General features: G+C 45.7%; 1 protein-coding gene across 2 annotated transcripts in view; it reads left to right on the plus strand.

The window, feature by feature from the left end:
- The window catches only part of RAB11FIP3 (RAB11 family interacting protein 3), a 579,011-nt gene that overhangs the window by 517,364 nt on the left and 42,292 nt on the right, over positions 1-19,355 (plus strand). The gene's annotated exons all lie outside the window — the stretch shown is intronic.

The following is a 19,355-nucleotide window of genomic DNA, read 5'->3' on the forward strand; positions in this document are numbered from 1 at the left end:
TCTAGAATAAATAGGTGTTTGAACATGAATTTACTCTACTATTGATTTTCTTTTCAACAATTTGGCCTGTGTAGCTGTTCACATAGGCTGCACAATGTTATTCTTAAGTGTTTTTTGACAGACCTTTTCTTCAAACGGCTGGTGTTTGCACTTAAGAATATACTTCACATCAGTGCTCCGGGGTCCCCGCAGGCGCGCGGAACTATTCAGTGCTTATGACTATACATGGAAATCCCCTACGAGAGAATTCAATTTCTTGAAGAAAAAAAAAAGATGTGTAATACCTCTGCATCCTTCATGAAAGTTGCCAGCACCTCCGCACTGCTTGGGAGGTATGACAGATCATTGTGGGTCTCTCTGTCCAGGTTTACTAAGATTTACTAAGGGAGGACAGGCAATATTTTCAAAAAATTCTTGAAGTAGGTGGTCTGGTTGCCAACCAGGTCATCAGTGCTGCAGCTGTGCCTCTGACCTCAAGGTTCATGGTTATGCACATGTAATATGTGGAAGAAAATTCTCTTGGTTATGACTTACAGGCCTAAAACCTGAGGCCCAACAAAGAATCCTGAATTTACCTTTCTCTGGAACATCCCTTTTCAGCTTTACATACTGATGATGAAATGGCAAAGATGAAAGCTGAGTTAGAGACTCTCAAAGTTCTGGGCCTCGAGAAGAAGAAAAAATTCCACTCGGAAATTCAGGCCTTATAATCGGAGACCTTACCAGTATAGGGTTCAAACCCCTCACTGGGTTCCACAGCATCAATATCACGCCAGATCTCTCTACCGTCCCTGGTGCCCAGGACGAAGAAAAGGTACATCCCTCCTGTCCTTCTGCATCTTCGTCCAAGGCACAACCAAAACAATGATCTCTTACTTTCCTCTTCTCCATTCCCCGCTCTGTTGGGGGGAGGGGAAGTATCATCAAACACCTGGATGAGTGGCGCAAGATAACAAACAACTAATGGGTCTGGAACATTGTACAAAATGGTTACTCTGTCAGGTTCAAGTCTCTTTCTCCAGCTTTCCCACCGAAAACATCTTGTCACCTACAAATCCTACTGTGGAGCGAGGTAGATGCACTACTTGAAAAAAGCACTAGAGAAATTTTCATTCTCACAGTTGGAAAAAGAATATACTCGCTCTGTTTTGTATTTCAGAAAAAAGGTCCAACTCAAGAGTACAGACCAATTCTAGACCCAAGACTTCTGAACAAGTTCATTCGCAAGGAGAAATTCAGGATGCTTCAACAGATTTACCCTCAATTCCATTAGGGGGACTGAATGTGCTCCATCGATCTTCAGGATGCCTACTTCCACATTCCAATCACAAGATAATATTGGAAGTTTCTTTGCTTCAGAGTGGCATCCAAGCACTACCAGTACAAGGTATTACCCTTCAAGCTCAAATCAGCGCCTTGAACATTCTCGTAATGGATGGCAGTACAGTATTTGCTGCATACCTTCGAAAAGAAGGATATTCATCTGCCCATATCTAGATGACTGGCTAGTCAAAAGCTCCTCTCTAGCACTTACGGAACAGCACTATCAGATCTGCCTCAAAAACCTAAGAGATCTGGGTCTCCAAGTCAGCTTCAAAAACTCTACACAAGTACCGACTCAATGATTCCACTACCTGGGAGCAATGCTGGATACAAACAATGCAAGAGTGTATCCTTCAGAGGAGAGGTCATCCTCAATCAACATGAAATGTCACTCTCTCCTCGCACACCTCGTCCATCGGCCAGACAAGTAGCATTGCTGTTGGGTTCAGTGGCCTTGTCCATCTTTATCATCCCGAATGCCAGACTACACATGAGGCTGCTACAGCAAGCCCTGGAAGATCAGTGCTTTCAGTATTTCAACCTATGGGACGACAGAGTGATCTTTACACAAGACGCCAGACAATCACGCAAGTGGTGGATGCAGAGCCAACAACTGCGAATAGGGGTGCCCTTTTATCAGGAGCTTCCCAAACAGACTCTTATCACTGATGCTTACCTTAAGAGTTGTGGAGCTCACATCGTTTTTTGTACAAATTCAAGGCTTGTGGTTGGACAAGGAACAATTGTATTACATAAACATGCTGGAGCACAGGGCAGTCCATCTCGCACTGAAGTCTTTCCTACCATCCATTAAGACAAACTCTCTACTCATCCAAACAGACAACACGACCACAATGCATTATTTTTACAAACAGGGAGGAACTCACTCACATCCCCTATCTCTGGAAGCACAAGCCACCTGGAACTTGCCAGAGGTCTAACAGTTTCTGCCATTCCACTACCAGGGTCACTAAACACTCAAGCAGACTCTCAAAGTTGCACCTTTGCAGAGGCTCACAACTGGATTCTAAATGACAACGTCGTGCAAGACATTTTTTAGGCAATGGGGGCAACCACAAATAAATCTTTTTGCAGATGAAACAAACAAAAGATCACATCAAACATTAGAGCCTGGTGAATAATCACATCGTTCCCATCGGCGATCTTACATGCAATACATTTCCATGCAAAAAAGGTATAGGCAAACAAGGGGCAGTTAGCCCAATTATGCATGCTAGAATCAGGAAAAAGAAGAATGAGAAAGGATAGCCAGAGAAGAGAGAAAAAGAGAAACAGGAAGAAAAGAGGAAGTCCTCGCAGCTATCACAGTCAGTCCGAACGAGCTGAGCGTATTCTCATTGTAACAAAGGAGGGGGGAACCAGAGAACACGGGCAGTGCTAGACACCAGTTTCTTTCACACCTTCTGCTGCCCACATTCAAGGAAGGTCCGCAGAGGGGACCACACATCCCGTGGTCGAGAGTTGGGTGGAATCAGCTCCAAATAATTCCCTAGTTGCTCCTGGCAGTACGCAGCATCCCGCAACCAATCCTGGCAATGAGGTGCCTGCCCTTTACCCCAGCACATCGGCACTCTGCGCTTCGCCAGCACCAAAAGTATTCCCACTAATCTCGTGTTCTCAGGGGGGGATCTCTAATGTATCCTAGAAAAGCAAGTTTAAGGGACCTCAGCAATTCAAGCCCGACCATTTCCTCCAGCGCACTCAACACATCCGTCCAGAAGCCCCACGGCGCCACACCAGATGTATGAAATCTGCCTCCGGCACCGCACACCTATTGCATCTGTCAGACCGAACGCCCATCTTCTTAAGGCCTAGGGCGTATAGTACAAGCGGTGCAGAAATCTAAAATGCAGAAATCGTAGCCTGTAATTGGGGGAAGAGCTCCTGCATGTGCACACAGCAATATCGCCATACATCATCCGACAGGGTCTTTCCGATATCCAATTCCCACTTCGCTTTTGCCCTAGATGATGCCACGGGTGCAGTCGTCCGCATGCACACATACAAGCTTGTGATAAGGCCACAGCGAGATGAGGACCTATACAATAACTCCAAGTCGTGGCTCATCAGGGGCGCCGCCGGGAAATCAGGGTACCTGGATCGCAGGAATTCCCTGATCTGAAGGTAAGTGAGCCGATACTGCATGTTGTCACACGGCGCACAAAGCGCAGCTTCAGAAGAGATAAATGAGTTCTCAGGATACCAGGACCCCAGGGTCGTCAGCTGTAAGTCGTGCAGATGCCCGTTCAGCTGGCCACCCCCCTAATACACGTGGGTGCACAACGTCCTGCACTGCCGCCGAAGGCACAAATGGCACCCCAGTTCCAGCCGGCTGCAGAAGCACCTGCCAGGCCCGCACCGTGAATGCCACCATATCCATGCCCCGCTTACCAGAGCTGGGCCTGTCATATAACACCCCAGACAGTCGGACAGCCAAAGTGAGTCTTGTTCCGGAGCCAAGTCCGGTAAATATTTTATGGGGTGCGACCAGAAATGCGCATAGTGGGACTGTGCGCAATTATAATAAAGTTCCAAATCTGGAGCGGCCAATCCGCCCAGCTCAAACAGCAGTGTGAGTGTCTCCCATGATATCCTGGGCTGCTTACCGGCCCAAACCAGTGATATAAGTAGAGACCTAAGTCCTCTCCGGAAGCTGGAAGTGAGCACGAGAGGGATGTTGGCAAACAGATAAAGAAATTTGGGCATGACCACCATCTTCACAATGGCTATGCAGCCAGTCAGCGAAAGCGGGAAGGTATGCACTCCTGACCTTGTCTTCCAGCCACACAATGGCCCTACCTTAGTTGGCTGACCATAACTCATCTAGCTCCTTGCACACCCAAATGCCCAAAAAACGACCGAACCGTCGGCCCAACTCAGGGGGTATCTTGAGTTATACTGCACCTTAACGGCCAACAAAGGCAAGACCAGTTCATAGTGATCCCAGAGATCCGATCGAAACGTGCAATCTCACCCAGAAGTATGTCGAGGTGGGCCCGCGGGTCCCGTACATATAGAGCAACATCATCAGCGTACATAGAGACCAGGATTAGGCGCCGTCTAAACGCCAAACCCCTATGGGTATGATGCTTTCGCAAGTGCGTGGCCAGCGGCTCCATCGCAAATAGCAGGGGTGAGAGGGGGCAGCCCTGCCGAGTACCCCTGGACACCAGAAAAGGATCCAACATCGTTCCTTTAATTCTCAATCGTGCCACCAGAGCCGAATATAGCAGACAGATTAATTGAATGATTCTGGTACTCAAACCCACCCTTGACAACAGGCCAAACAAATATGGTCATTCTAGAGAGTCGAATGCCTTAGTGGCGTCCAAAAAAACAGACGCAACTTGGTCCACAGGAGTCACCATCAGAGCTTCCGCTAAGTAGGTCTGAAGATTATTCAAGGTCGAGCGACCCGGCACGAAGCCGGACTGATCCGGGAGCACCAAAGATGGGAGAAGGGGCTGCAGACGTGTTGCTATAAGCTTCGCTAATATCTTATTGTCCAGATTTATAAGCGTAGTGGACTATACGAGTCACAAGAGCACGGATCCTTACCAAGCTTCAGTATAGTAACTATGAGGGCCTCACACAACAATGGCGGCAGGGTGCCACCCTTGAGCGCCTCGGCATACACATCTACTAAATACAGGGTCAACAAGTCTGCACATTCCTTATAGAAGGTCGCCGTAAGCCCATCTAGGCCAGGGGCCTTATCTCAAGGCAGGCTGCGGATGACCTGTACAATATCCTCAACAGAGAACCGCAAGTCCAGATACTGCTGGTGCGTATTCTCCAGCCAAAGCAGGCTGACATCCTCAAAATATTCTGTATGTGTCTCCGTGCCCGGTCTCCCTGATGCAGAATAAAGGGAAGCATAGAACTCAGTCAGCACTTTCCTGACCTCGTCCGCACCAGTCCAACAGTCACCAGCGGAGTCCAATAGTTCCACAATATCATTCCCAGCCCACGGCCGACGCAGCATTTCCGCCAGCGTTCTGGTAGCCCTCTCGCCCTGTCCATACTGTCTCTCTTTAGCCTCCCTACCCAGAAAGCAGAGCTCACGAAGCGCTGCCTCCTCGTACTCAGACAGCTTCTCCCGGAACTCTGCCAAGAGGGCATTGGACATGTCAGCGCATAGTCATTTCTCCAGCACAATCAGCTAGGCCTCTAGATCTGCCAATTCCCAGCGTATCACCCTGAGCATGCCATGTTCCTTAACTAAACAAAAACACCACCTTCAATGCCTCCCATAAGGTGGCAGCTGACGAAACGGAGCCCTTATTAACCGTAAAGTACTCCGCTATAGCAGTTTCCACTTCCCCTCTAAAGACTGGATCTTTCAATGCATTACGCAGTAGTCTCCACAGAAAATCATGGCGCGCACCCCTGGGAATACCCAGCTTTAGAAGAACCAGAGAAAGGTCTGACAGGGTGTGAGGCATGTGTTCATTAGTCTCCGTCCAGAGCTCCACGTCCCTGGTACCAAGCCATCTATCAATCCACGACAAGCTGTTATGGACTGTGTTGACGCATGTTCTCTCGCTATCATTACCATGTTTTACCCTCCATAAATCCACCACAGCACCCTACGTCATGATTCTAGAAAGTGCCCCAGCGGCCGCCACGTGCTGAGGCCGAACTCGACTCTCACGATCTGCCACTGCATCTAGAACCACATTGAAGTGTCCACCGGACAGTATCGACCCTGGCCCCAGGGAGCACACCAAGCGCCACACCTCCTCAAAGAACTGCGTGTCAACATCATTGGGACCGTATACGGACACCAGACGAAACGGTCTGTCATACAATGTGCCATGCAGGAGGACATAACGACCCTGCGGGTCTATAATCACTTTCTCAGTATGCCCATGCAGTCCCTTTCTGATCAAAATGGCAGCCCCTCGCGCATAGCTCGAATACACAGCCACATGACATTCCCCAATCCAGCCAGCCGTACCCTGTGCTTCGTGGCAACAGTCAGGTGAATTTCTTGGAGCATACAAACATCTACTGCATGACACTGCATATAGGCCGAGATCAATCGCATCTTTTGCCCATCGTTCAGCCCCCGGACATTCCAGGTCATACAATTCACATATGTCACCCCCCTAGAAGCCATCCTAGCAAACCCCACGGCCATCACACACCTAGTCACAATTCGAAACAGCATTGAGGACAGGAAAATACAGAGAGGCAAAGGTAAAGAGAAAGCATATAATGCAATAACCAACAAGACAGCAAACACCCCCTGCCCACGCTGGCTCCCCAATTGAGCCAGCCCTAAAAACCCACCCAGACACATGCCCCACAACATATCAACAAACAACTTGATTGTACTCATCCAATGGGGGCGTCAGCAAGGCCATCCGTCATCCAACCTGATATGGGTAGGTGGGCAGGAGCTCTCACAACACCAGTTATACTACAAGCCAGGCTGCACTGACGTTCGAGTCTCACTCAAGGCCCGACAGGACCCATATCGCAGTTCAGGACCACAGGTGTCTTCCAAAACCAATTGCTTTCAGTGGTTATCACTAAGAGCGTCGCTGCCCCCGCCAGTATCCTGCGAGCAGTACGGGGTTGCTTTTTTGGGGACCGTTTTGGTATATTGATGGCCAGTTTCGGGTCAGTAAAAAAAATGTAGTGTGCCTTGTGCTGAACCCACAATTTGGTCGGATAAATGAGGGAATATTTGGCATCCGTCTGGCTCAAAGTGCGCTTAGCCGGGAGGAACGCCCTGCGAGCCGCCTGCACCCCAGGGGTGTAGTCTGGGAAGATGTTGAGCTCATTGTTGTTGTAAATCACGGGACGGCGCTCTCTAGCTAGCCAAAGCATTCTGTCTCTATCCCTATAGTTCAATAAGCACACAATGACTGGGCGCGCCGGTGTCCCAGGCGGTGGTCTCGGCCCAAGTGACCTATGGGCCCGCTCCACCACCAGCATCTGGGAGAGCTCACCAGGGAAGAGCATAGACAACATAGTCCTCCATGCATCCCATGGCTGTCGATTCCGGGAGACCCAAAATACGGATATTATAGTGGTGGGAGCGGGCTTCAAGGTCCTCATTTTTGTTCCGGATTACCTCTTACACTCGCTCCATTTGCAGTAGCCTCTCTCTCCGTCTCCGCGCCGACCGTCCTCCAGATCAGAGGTGCAAGATTCCACATGCTCAAGGCGAGTATCGTGGCCATCCACCCTTTCTTTTAAACGATCCATTTTTTCCGTCAAGTGGTCCAATTTGGTGTCAATGCTGGCCAAACTATGCTTAAGATCCAAGAACATAGCCTTCACTGAGGTCGACTGAGTGTCTTCCTCTTGCAGCAGATCTTTCGCTGACCTGGCAGCTGGACTGCACTTCTTTTTTTCCCTCAAACGTGAGTTTGGGCTGCTTCTGGTCTGCCTTCCCCATCTTATCAAGAACTCACCCCGGAAGAGGGGGGAAGGTGCGTCACCCAAAAAGTGCTATTAAAGCGCCCAAAAGGGTGCTAGGTACCACCCGGTCACGTCTAGCAGTGCGAACCGTGGGGGGCGGGTGAGGGCGCGTCTAATGCCCCAACATGCCAGTATCTGCGCACGGTGCCACCCCCGTCAACAAACCCCCAAGTCAGAAAAAGAAAAAGTCACCGCCAACCAGGCCCCCCTCAGGCATCCAATTTCAGAGGCTGATGTGGCCCAAGGGCACCCAGCCTCAGATTGCCGTCCTTGAGGGGGGGGGGGGGGGGGGGGGAGAGGAGAGGCAGCCTCCGTCCTTCACTCTGCCAACGAGCACTCCCAGTTCACCACCAGGATGCACTCAACCGCGGCCCCTACAAGCAGTGCACAGGGCAAGACACCACCCACAGGCCCCGCGCAGAGGTCCCCAACTTGCCAGCACACATACCCGCAGGGCCCGCGGCCTGATTGTCACTGCCGATCCGGTCCCGCAGGTATCTAGTGCCGGAGGCTCAACGTGGCAAAAGGGACCCCAGCAGCAGAGCCTCCGATCTCTGTCCTTAGGGGAGGCAGCCACTGATCCTCACACCACCTGTGTTTTCCTCTCGTCCTCCAGCAGGACGCGCTCAGCCGTGGCCCATGCGAAGTGCACAAGGCCAGACACCACCCACATGAGCCGCATAGGCCCCACGCTTCTCCTACCGATGGGCCGGCTCCATTTCTTTAGCACGTGGCTCCTAGGGGCCTCCTGACTTGGAGCAATTAGGCAATAACGTCTCGGGTAGCCGATCCATCAGGATTTTGGACGGATTTATGCCCCTGCCCTGCAGAGCCTCACAGCGTGACGGCCGTCTTGCAGGACGGCCAGACCTTCCCTCATTGAGCTTGAAAGCATGGCTCCTGAATCCCTGCAGTATGGACACTTGGGTCTTTCTCAGGAATGCATGAATGTTCTTAAGGAGTTGCAAAGACCATCAACTAGACGTTCTTATTCCTTTAAATGGAAGAGGTTTTACAAGTGGTGTATTCAGAATAATTGCCATCCAATTCTGGGTCAGTAGAATGTCATATCACCCTACCTCCTCCACCTAGCAACATTAGGTTTACAGTTTTCTTCTACTAAGGTACATCTTGCAACAATTACTGCTTATAGAAAATCACCTTCTCAAAGATAATTTTTCTAAATGGCTGTTAAAGATTTTCTATATGGTTTAAAGGAGGTGTTTCCTCCTGTTTGCCTCCCTCTCATCCTTGGGAGTTAAATGTGGTACTCTCAAAACTCATGGGTCCACCTTTTGAACCTATACATAAGACTTCCCTACACCATCTTACATGGAAGACTACTTTTCTTGTTGCTATCACTTCGGCATGCAGAGTCCGTGAAATTCAGTCTCTGTGCCAAAGAGCCTTATATAGTATTCTATGCAAATAGGGTAGTGATGAGGACTCACCCCAGTTTCCTTCCTAATGTGGTATCTGATTTCCACATTAACCAGACAATCTCACTTCCTACATTCGTTCCCAATTCGTCAACACCAGCGGAAAGAGCGCTACACTCTTTAGATCTGAAGAGAGTACTGAAATTTTATCTAGACAACGCTGAAGACATTAGGTAGTCTTACCACCTGTTTGTGAAGTATGGTCCTACAAGGACTGGTTTCACCTCATCAAACTATTTACAGATTGATAGTTTGTTGTACTTTATTCTCCTCTCAGTTGGCCAACAAATAATTGCCTGGCAGGACCAAAGCCCACTCTACAAGGGGCAAGGCAGCTACAGCAACCCTACTAATGAATGTCCCCATCTCTGAAATCAACAAAGCTGCTACTTGGAGATCGGTGCATACTTTCACAAGGCATTACTGTCTAGATTCAGATACTAAGACAGACACCCAAATAGGGCAGCCCTCATTAAGAAATCTGGTTTGTTGTAAAGGTACATATTGCTGTTCATCCTTGAATCGTCCTCAGGAGTGTAGGATGGGCTTGCTATTTTATTCAGTGCTTAGGACTATTGATAAGGATCCCCTGGAACAGAAGGGGAAGTTACCTGTAATCCTATTTCTCTTCCAGGGGAATCCTCATCAGTCATAAGCAACCTGCCCTCCTCCCTGGACGAATCTTACATACAGCACTGTATACTTCTATTTATTCTTCATGTCAGAAGCCTATAGACAATTGAACAACCCACATGATTACAAAAAACTGACGAAAAATCCTCTAAAAGAGATGACTGCACATTTACATTTTAAATTGGATGAATGGTTTCAACAGGGATTATTGAATCGTGAAGAACATACTTATTTGAGAAAAGAAAATCCAACCTTACCGACAATTTACTTTCTACCAAAAATTCACAAATCATTAATATCACCACCAGGAAGACCAATTGTCTCGGCATGTGACTCATTATTTGAAAGACTGTCGGATTACGTTGATATTTATTTAGCTCCCATGGTTAGAACTTTAAGTTCATATATTCAGGATTCAGGAGACTTACTAAAAATTTTGGTAGATACCGATTGGCAGGAAGAATATCTACTGGTTACAATTGATGCAGTCTCCCTTTACACATCTATCAATCATACAGTTGGACTGAAAGCAATAGAATATTTTTTGAAACAACTGAATATTTCTGAATTAGAACATTCTAACATGTTACTATCTATGATTGATATTTGTTTAAAGAATAATATTTTCATTTTTAATCACGAAATTTTTCACCAATTATGCGGCACAGCTATGGGCATTTCTCTTTCCCCAAATTATGCGAACCTAGTAATGGAGTGGTGGGAAAGAGAAATAGCATGGACTAGAATGAATGATCAATATGTTGAGAGAGTACTATTGTGGGTCCGCTTTATTGATGACCTTTTTATTATTTGGAATGGGTCTAAAGCTGAATTTATGGAGTACTTCACTATCCTTAATAATAATCAGGTAGGCCTAAAATTTACATATGAAACAAGCACAACATTGATCAATTTTTTAGATATCACCATTTATATTGAGAACAACAAAATAGAAACAACAGTATATCGCAAAGAAACTGCCTGCAATAGTGTATTACACGGTCAAAGCTTCCATTCTAAACCCTTGATGAGGAGTATACCCATGGGAGAATTTCTTAGAATGAGGCGAATCTGTTCTAATGATAAAGAGTTATCCATAAAATGTCTAGAAACTTATGAAATGTTTAAGAATCGAGAATACAATGAAAACATATTAAAGAAAAATATGACCTTAATCAAATCAAAAAAACGAGAGGAAATTTTATTTAAGAAAAAAGAATTTAATCCGAAGGAACCAGTGAGAATGATTATGAAATACACAAAAGAAAGCGGCTGTATAAAGAACATAATTGAGAAACATTGGAAAATAATTGAAAGGGATCAGGACTTGGGGCCATTAGTGGGTTCCAAACCTCCGTTCTCATTTAGAAAGGCACCCAGTATTAGAGACTTAGTGGTGAGAAGTCACTTCACTCTTAATAAAGACTCAAATTGGTTGGAAGTGGAACAAAAAGGTTTTTTCAAGTGTAATAGCTGTAAAGCGTGCAAAATAGGTCAATCTATGAAAAATATTCTATTTGCAAATGGGCAGGTGAGGAAAATTAAATATAGAATCACTTGTAATACCAAATTTGTAATTTATATTATTGAATGCCATTGTGGTCACAAATACATTGGGAGTACCATTTGCAAACTTAAGAAAAGAATATTAGAACATATGAGAGCAATAACTAATAAAGACATGACTTATGCAACAGCAAAACATATGCAGACACATACATTGAATGATTGGAGAAGTTTGAGATATTATGGAATAGATCACATTCCAGACCAGGAAAGAGGAGGTGACCGTACTAAAAAGTTACGACAGCTGGAGTCTAGGTACATAATTCAAATGCGAACGAGAATTCCGTATGGAATGAATTATGATGAGGAACTTCATGTACATTTATAAAATATATCAATGTAATATTGGAATTTTGAGAAATTTTGATGATGAATTAGCTACTGTGGTCAGTGAGCATTTCTTCATTTATTTACATATGGTACGATGTTCTAACACAGTGGTTCCCAACCTTTTGACTTCTGTGGACCCCTATTTTATCAATACTGGAGCCCGGGGACCCCCACTGAATCATTATTGGAACCTGGGGACCCCTACTGAGTCATTACTGATAGCTGGGACCTAATATTATAAAACAAATTAAGCAGTCGCGGACCCCCTGAGGAGGCTTCGCGGACCCCCAGGGGTCCCCGGCCCACAGGTTGGGAACCACTGTTCTAACACATTAGGACTAGTATGAAATTACACCTAATTTAATATAATTTTGGGAGATTTAGACTTAGATGAAAAGATTTTGAGTACTGATCAATTGATGTGGATTATGAGTCAACATTGTATGTGATAGCAGAAGTACTAAACTTTTAATTATCAATTTTTAATTCATTAATTTTCAATTTATAAATTTTATTATAATTCGATTTATGTTAAAAAGTACGCAGGAAATAGATATATGTTCCTTTGCTGATTTCAGCTAGTAAATGTTTTGTAGTTTGGCACTTTTTGTTTTTTCCTTTCCTTTCCTCCATTGCTTAGTTAATACTACGAGTCCCAGCCTGCATTGCTTGAGTACAAATGTAATTGGCTATAAATAGAATGGGAATGGAATCATGAAATGTTTGAACTTGACAAAGACCGTAACGGTCGAAACGCGTTGTTCTCTTTTTGTTTCACAGTCAATAAATAATTGAATTATCATTCTTGGTGGAGTGCTCAACCAAATGTTGTTTTTGAATATTTCATTGAGGGATCGGCTTGCCCTTGGTTTGAGCACCGGCACTTGGAGCGCGGCGCCATAAACTGAGCCGCTTGGTTTTGGAATATATATATATATATATATATATATATATATATATATATATATATACTAAATAAAAAAACAAGGTTATGGACGTTATAGTTAGGCTCCTATTTTAAACCTACCAAACCATAGAAATTCACCTGTTATAGTTAGTTATCTCACGTAACTATAACTCGTGCCCTAAGGTAACGATAACTCACGCCCCACGCAATGCAGTGTTTTCGTCAAAACTTTTACTGCAAATATAACATTGATATTATCACTGATGTTATCAAAGGTGTCATGAGTGTTGTAATTTGTGGGGTAATTAGCAGTGCATGGCGAGGGTGTGGGTTATAGTTACCCTAGGGCACGAGTTATAGTTACTTGAGATAACTCCAACAGGTGAATTTCTATAGTTTGGTATGTTTAAAGTGTGAGCCTAACTATAACGTCCCTTTAACCTTTGTTTTTTTAAGTGAACGTCTATGTGTTTTTTAAAATTCTATTTCCTAAATATAATGTCCCTGTAACCCTTGTTTTTTTTCTTTGAATTTCTATGTGTTTTTTAACTTAAAGACATTTTCATTATTATACGTTAATCCAACCTCCGCCGGGCACGGCCAAAGGGCGTGCGCAGCGGGCAAACCCCCCAACCACTGAACCCCACACCACGCACAGCCCTTTGATGTGCACGGCAGGAGTTGGCCGCGGCCAGCCTCTCTGGGTGTGAGAATAGACATGAGAGGGTGTATCTGGGGGTGAGCGTGGGTGCATCAGTGTCTGTGTGGTTCTGTGAGTGCATCAGTGTCTGTGTGGTTCTGAGTGTGTGCATGAGGGCTTAAGTGGGTCTGTTACTGGGTGTGTGAGTGAGTGGGTGTCAGTCTGAGTGGGTGCGTAACGGTGTGAGTGGGAGAAAGATTGAAAAAGAGAAATTGAGAGTGAGACAGTTTTTTAGGCTTTGGTGAATGATATACTTAGAATTAGATATTTTGGGAGAAATTGAAAAGAAAAATGTATTTGTCAATTAAAAATAGTGAGATCACCTTTAATTATGAACCTCAAACTTTTGAATTTGAAAATAAATTAAAGTAGGGAAATGACCACAGACACACCTGGACTAGAGCCCTCAACTTTCAGTGTGAATGTCTGTGACCTTAACCATTATGCCACAGGTGACTCGCCACAGTACTATTACTTTTTGTTTGTTTATTGTTTTAAAAGTCATTGCATGGAGAGACCAGTGCAATGAGTCGGTCTCTCTCTCTCTCTCTCTCTCTCTTTCGCTTTCTTCCACCCCATTAGGGGATGAAAGAGAGAGTGGCAGAACTGTGGGGGGAGCCTCAAGGTCCCCACGGTCCTAGCCGGCTCCCCGCGTCCTGTGGGAGCCGGCATTGCTCCCACAAGCGGGAAGCTGCTTTAAACAGCAGCTCCCTGTTTGCTGAAGTAATGTTTTCTTCTGTCTTGCCCTCACGCATACTTGTATGCAGGGAAGACAGATGAAAACTCCGCTTTCTGTAAGTGAGAGCTGATTGACCCTTCTCACTTGCAGAAATCAGATTTTGTTTGCTTTTGCTTTGTGGGGGCTGCCATGGGAGGTGGTGGTGGTCCCCAGGGCCCAGGGGTCCGAAAAAGACCCCCTTCATTGTTTTATTGAAGCCCCAGGGAGGTGGCGGTTCCTGGGGCTGCAGGGGTGGGCGATTAGGGGGGGGGGGGGGGGAGTGTTAAACTTAGAGAAAGCCCTGGAGAGGTGGCAGTCCGCAGGGCTGCGGGGGTGGGGGCGGCCCTCCCCATTATATTTGGTAAAAGCCTCTGGCCCCCCATGTTAAACTTGGTGAAAACCCCGGGCAAGTGGCTGTGGGGTGGCCCTCCCCCGTTATATTTCGTAAAAGCTTCTGGGAGGTGGCGGTACCCAGGGCTGCAGGGGCCAGGCACCCCACCCCCCCCCCATATTATATTTGGTGAAAGCTCTGGGAAGGTGGTGGTCCCTGGGGCTGTTGGGGGGGGGGGGGGGGGGGAGACAGGTGGCCTCCCGCATGAGAATGGCAATGCCCCCAGGACTTGGCCCGGTGTGGATTTTTTAATGCTTTTTAGCTCTGGGACCCCAGTAACAGACCTAAGGGGTCAGGGTGTGCCTACCCTGGGCCCTTTTGTTTTTTTTATTCTTTTTTTCTAACATGGCTACCAACATTTCGTTGTTGAAGTGTTGGCAGCAAATTGGATCTCAACACGAGATCAGGAGTGTCTGCAAAGCTTTCCGTCCCTATGTATACACATTTGGATTTTCTTTAATATCTCAAAAACTACTGAATGGATTTGCACCAAATAACAGAAAGGCATCTTTCTGGACCAAGAGCTACCTTTCTGCCAAAAGTGGTGTAAATCCGTTCAGTGGTTCAGGCGCTATCGCTGTTCAAAGTCCCTATGGATAAATGAATGGGAAAAAGCCTTTTGGGGACGCCCCTTTTTCTCGGCCCCTGCTTGACGAATCATCCAGAAACTTTCCAGACAGCAGCTGAAGTGAGCACCGTTGTTTTTTTTTTTTGGCTAAATTTCAGAAAGATTCATCAAATGGTGCCAAAGGTATTAGAAAAACAATTCTTTAGAAACTAGGTCCTAACTATAACTACCTAATGGCCACCACCACTAGGTGATATATATATATATATATATATAAAGTTTACTATGTACTTATTCATTTGATATATGCTCCTGGGACTTCCCATATTGGTGGCAATATTCAGTGCTCGTGAATATGATGAGGATTCTCCTGGAAGAGAACTAGGATTACAGGTAGTTCCTTGAGAAAGGTATAAACCCACTACTACCTAAAGGTTTCTCTGCTCGTGAAACTGGACTAACTACACTATAATGCTGTATTTCGCAAAAAACTTTTCTAATTCAGGAAGGTGCAAGGCCTACTACATTGTTTAATTATTAGCTGTACTTTCATCATGCGCAAACAAGCTGCAAAAGTCTGCTGGGCCCAAACACGCAGCAGTTGTCGACTGTTTATTAACTCTGAAAATTAGTTTAATGCCACAATGCCTATTTAGCTAGGATCCTCAGCAGGAATACTTATGTTTAAATATTTAAGGAGCAGATTTCAACGTAGTTGCCTTCTCCAACATCACCTTTCTCTCTAACTTGTTGAAGTCACTTGCAGTTTTTAAAGATGGACTGTTTTGCCTGCAAACTGAAAATCATATTAAACTACAATTTGTCTTTACTTTTTTTTAAGCATTTTTCAGGAAAATACCAGGAACTGATAAGCATCTTTTCATACCTCCTTTTTTTTAATTTCCAGTCTGTGACATGATGTGTAGTTGTGCACAGACCAGTAAATTGAGCAATGTGAGAATAAGTCAGAGTGGATGAATATGTGAGTGCTTGGATGGATGAATTTAGGAGTGATTCCATTGATGAGTGGCTGAGTGAATGCATAGATGGATGAACTTGCAAGGGCATAAATGGTATGACTGCTAGATGACTTTAGCATGGATAGCTAAAGGTGTGAGTAAGATAATTAGTGTATGAATTGCACGTGGTTGGTGTTCGAGTTCTTCTGGGAGCAGGAGTTTTGTCTCAAATCTTGCTACTGCTCACTGAGTCATACATCATTCATCCGTCCAGGTCACCCAGTATCTGACCCATTCAGCCACTCACTCCTTCATTAATACAATTTCCAATTGATGCATTCACAGACTCATTTGTCCACCCGCCCACACTTGCTATTAATTAAAGAAGCATTTTTAGTTCTAAAACAAAAGCCAGACCTTTTGGTTTTGTCAATACTTGTCTTAATTTTGGTACCCAAGACTGAACATCAGCATAGCCTGACCAATGGGGTATGTTCATGTGCTGGCACAGTACTTGTAGTTCCAGATTTGGAGATCCAGTGTTACATGATCAAGTTGTGGCTTTTTGAATGGCGTATATCATGTAGGGAGCTGGCTATAAGCAGAGATCCATTGTGAGCCAGAGAATGTACTGGGGAACAAGGATTGCTCATAGTAAGGGCTAAACTAGAAGTGTCTAATGGATGGTTTTAAGGTAGGGGCTTTCTTTGTAGATTAGGTAAAGCCCATTTAATCAAGGCCAGCACTTTGCTCTTAGCACCAGTCATGCATCTAGGGCATGCTGGAAGAGAACGTTGTACTCTGTAAAAAATCAGCTGTGTCTGAACATAACAATGAGTGAGGTAAGATTCCAAAGGGCCTAGCAAAATAAACTGATGACTATGTTGGGGCCAACTGAGCAGTCAAATTTGAAATGGATAAGAGGCTGCAGCACAGTGGACAGATTCAGAGATTGAATGCAGAACATGCATGGAAAGAATAAGAAGCATATAACACTGAAAAAGATAAAGAGCAGAATGTATGAATGAAACAATACTTATATAGTGCAACTGCTGCCTTAAAGAGGCATGTCTGCACTCGCTAAGTTTAGACAACTGCCTGAGCAAGGTTAGAAGATTTAAATGAGAAATTAAATAAGCTGGAAACAAAGGTAGGAGATTGAACAGTAATCGGAAATCTCCGGAGCCAGCAAGAAGTGAGGAAAAAATATCAAAAGTAGAAATTATGAGGTGGCGTCATTAGCAGCTAATGTCACAAGACATGCTTCACATTGTTCTCCCCCAGCCTCGCCATGAAACGGGTAATGTGATAAGGTTTACAGGCCAGAGGCATGTGAATGGGGGATTATACGTCGGAACAACGCATGCTGGAACAATGCATGCCTGAACGTTGAGGTCAGAACAATGACCTCATTGTTACCACTAATGCCTTTACTACGAATGCCTTAACAACGATTTTTCGTTGTAAAGGCATTCCTGGTAAAGGCACTAGTGGACGGCATGCATGGTTCCAGCATGTGTCCTCCCTGGCCCCCCACCCCTCCCCTAAAACCAACCCAACACCCCACCGCTAAAATTATTGCAACTCCTCACCCCACCCCTAAAACCACCCCAACCCTAAAACCTAAAGCACCCCCACCCCACTCCTAAAACCTAAACCACCCCAAATACTAAAAATACCCGATCCCCGCCCCTAAAACTAAAAATACCCTGACCCCCCACCCCACAAACCTAAACCACCCCAAACCCCCACCCCAAATACTAAAAATACCCCGACCCCCCACCCCGCCCCTAAAACTAAAAATGCCCAACCCCCCGCCCCTAAACCACCCTGACCCCCACCCTAAAACTAAAAATACCTCGACCCCGCCCCTAAAACAAAAAATACTCATCCCCTCAAACCTAAACCGCCCAACCCACCCCTAAAACTAAAAATACCCCGACCCCCCCCCTTCTCCCGCCCCTAAACCGCCCCTAAAACAAAAAATAACCCGACCCCCTCCCCTAAACCACCTCGACCCCCCAAAACTAAAAATACCCCAACCCCACCCCGTCCCTAAAACATAAACTACCCCAACCCCCCCTCCCAAAAAGTTAAAATACCCCAACCCCCCCACCCTGCCCCTTAAACCTAAATTACCCAACCTCCCACACCCAAAAAGTATAAATACCCCGAACCCCCCACCCCCACCACTAAAACTAAAAATGCCTGACCTCCCCTCCCCCTAAACCTGAACCACCCCATCCCCCACCCCAAAAACAAAAAATACCCCTGCCCCCCACCCTCACTCCTTAAACTAAAAATACCCCAACCCTCGCCCCTTAAACTAAAAATGCCCTGACCCCCTTCCCTGCCCCTAAACCTTAATCACCCCGAGCCCCCCACCACCAAAAACTAAAAAAATAGCCCGAGCCCCCAACCTGCCCCTAAAACTAAAAATGCCCGACCCCGCCTGCCTCTAAGCCACCCCCACCCCCTTAAACTAAAAATACCCTGACCCCCACTTACCACCTCCTTGATTGCATCCTCCTCCTCAGCCGACTCCCTTCTTTTGTGCCTTAACCACGCATGTACGGTTAAGGCCTTGAACAAGGAAGTTGTGGTTAACGAAAGTGTTGTTCTGCTTTCGTTTTTCACAACTTCGTTGTTGAAGATGCTTCCCGACTAGGGCCCGAGGTGCCTGTCTGGGAGAAAATCCCCGGCAAAAAGGCTTGATAGCCAGGGTTTGTCATTGAGAGGTTGTGCATCATTGATGGCTGTGATGGATCCCCTTATGCTTGGGAGAAGATGCAGCACTCCTGTCCTTGGAAGGAGCAGCCCAGCGGCATTAGAACTCTGAATTCACTGCCACAGGTAAAGGAAGTGTTGAATGGCCTGAAGTAGAAGTGCTTTAGGCATGCTGCAGAAAGGGTCTAACTGAAGAAATACCTCCCAACCCCAGGGTGGCCAAAGCCTTGACCTAATCAATCCTGATTAAAAAACATATCCAGCAAAACTGCTATTAAAGTCCACAATCCACAGGAGCAGTAGCCCCAATGATTACTAACTGAGGTACCAGTGTATGGCGCAGGGAAATGCACCTATGCTGTAACTGAGCTGAACATAAAATTGAAAACACTTAGCCAACAATGCACTATGTCAACGATGTGCTATATCTGAATAAAACACGCTTTGCACTAACACATGCCTCTCTGAAGGAGCATTACACAAGCTGTTGAGTTGAGTTTTGTTGCTTTAATTGAACCCAACTCTGCACTCGAGTTCTGCTTTCATATTATTCCAGCTCATATTAACTTCAAACAGGGCTTTTAACAATTGTTACAAGTAACGGTGTGGGCAGATATCAAGCCACCAAAGAACAAAAA

This window comes from Pleurodeles waltl, chromosome 10 (assembly GCF_031143425.1).
Source record: "Pleurodeles waltl isolate 20211129_DDA chromosome 10, aPleWal1.hap1.20221129, whole genome shotgun sequence".
NCBI lineage: Eukaryota > Metazoa > Chordata > Amphibia > Caudata > Salamandridae > Pleurodeles > Pleurodeles waltl.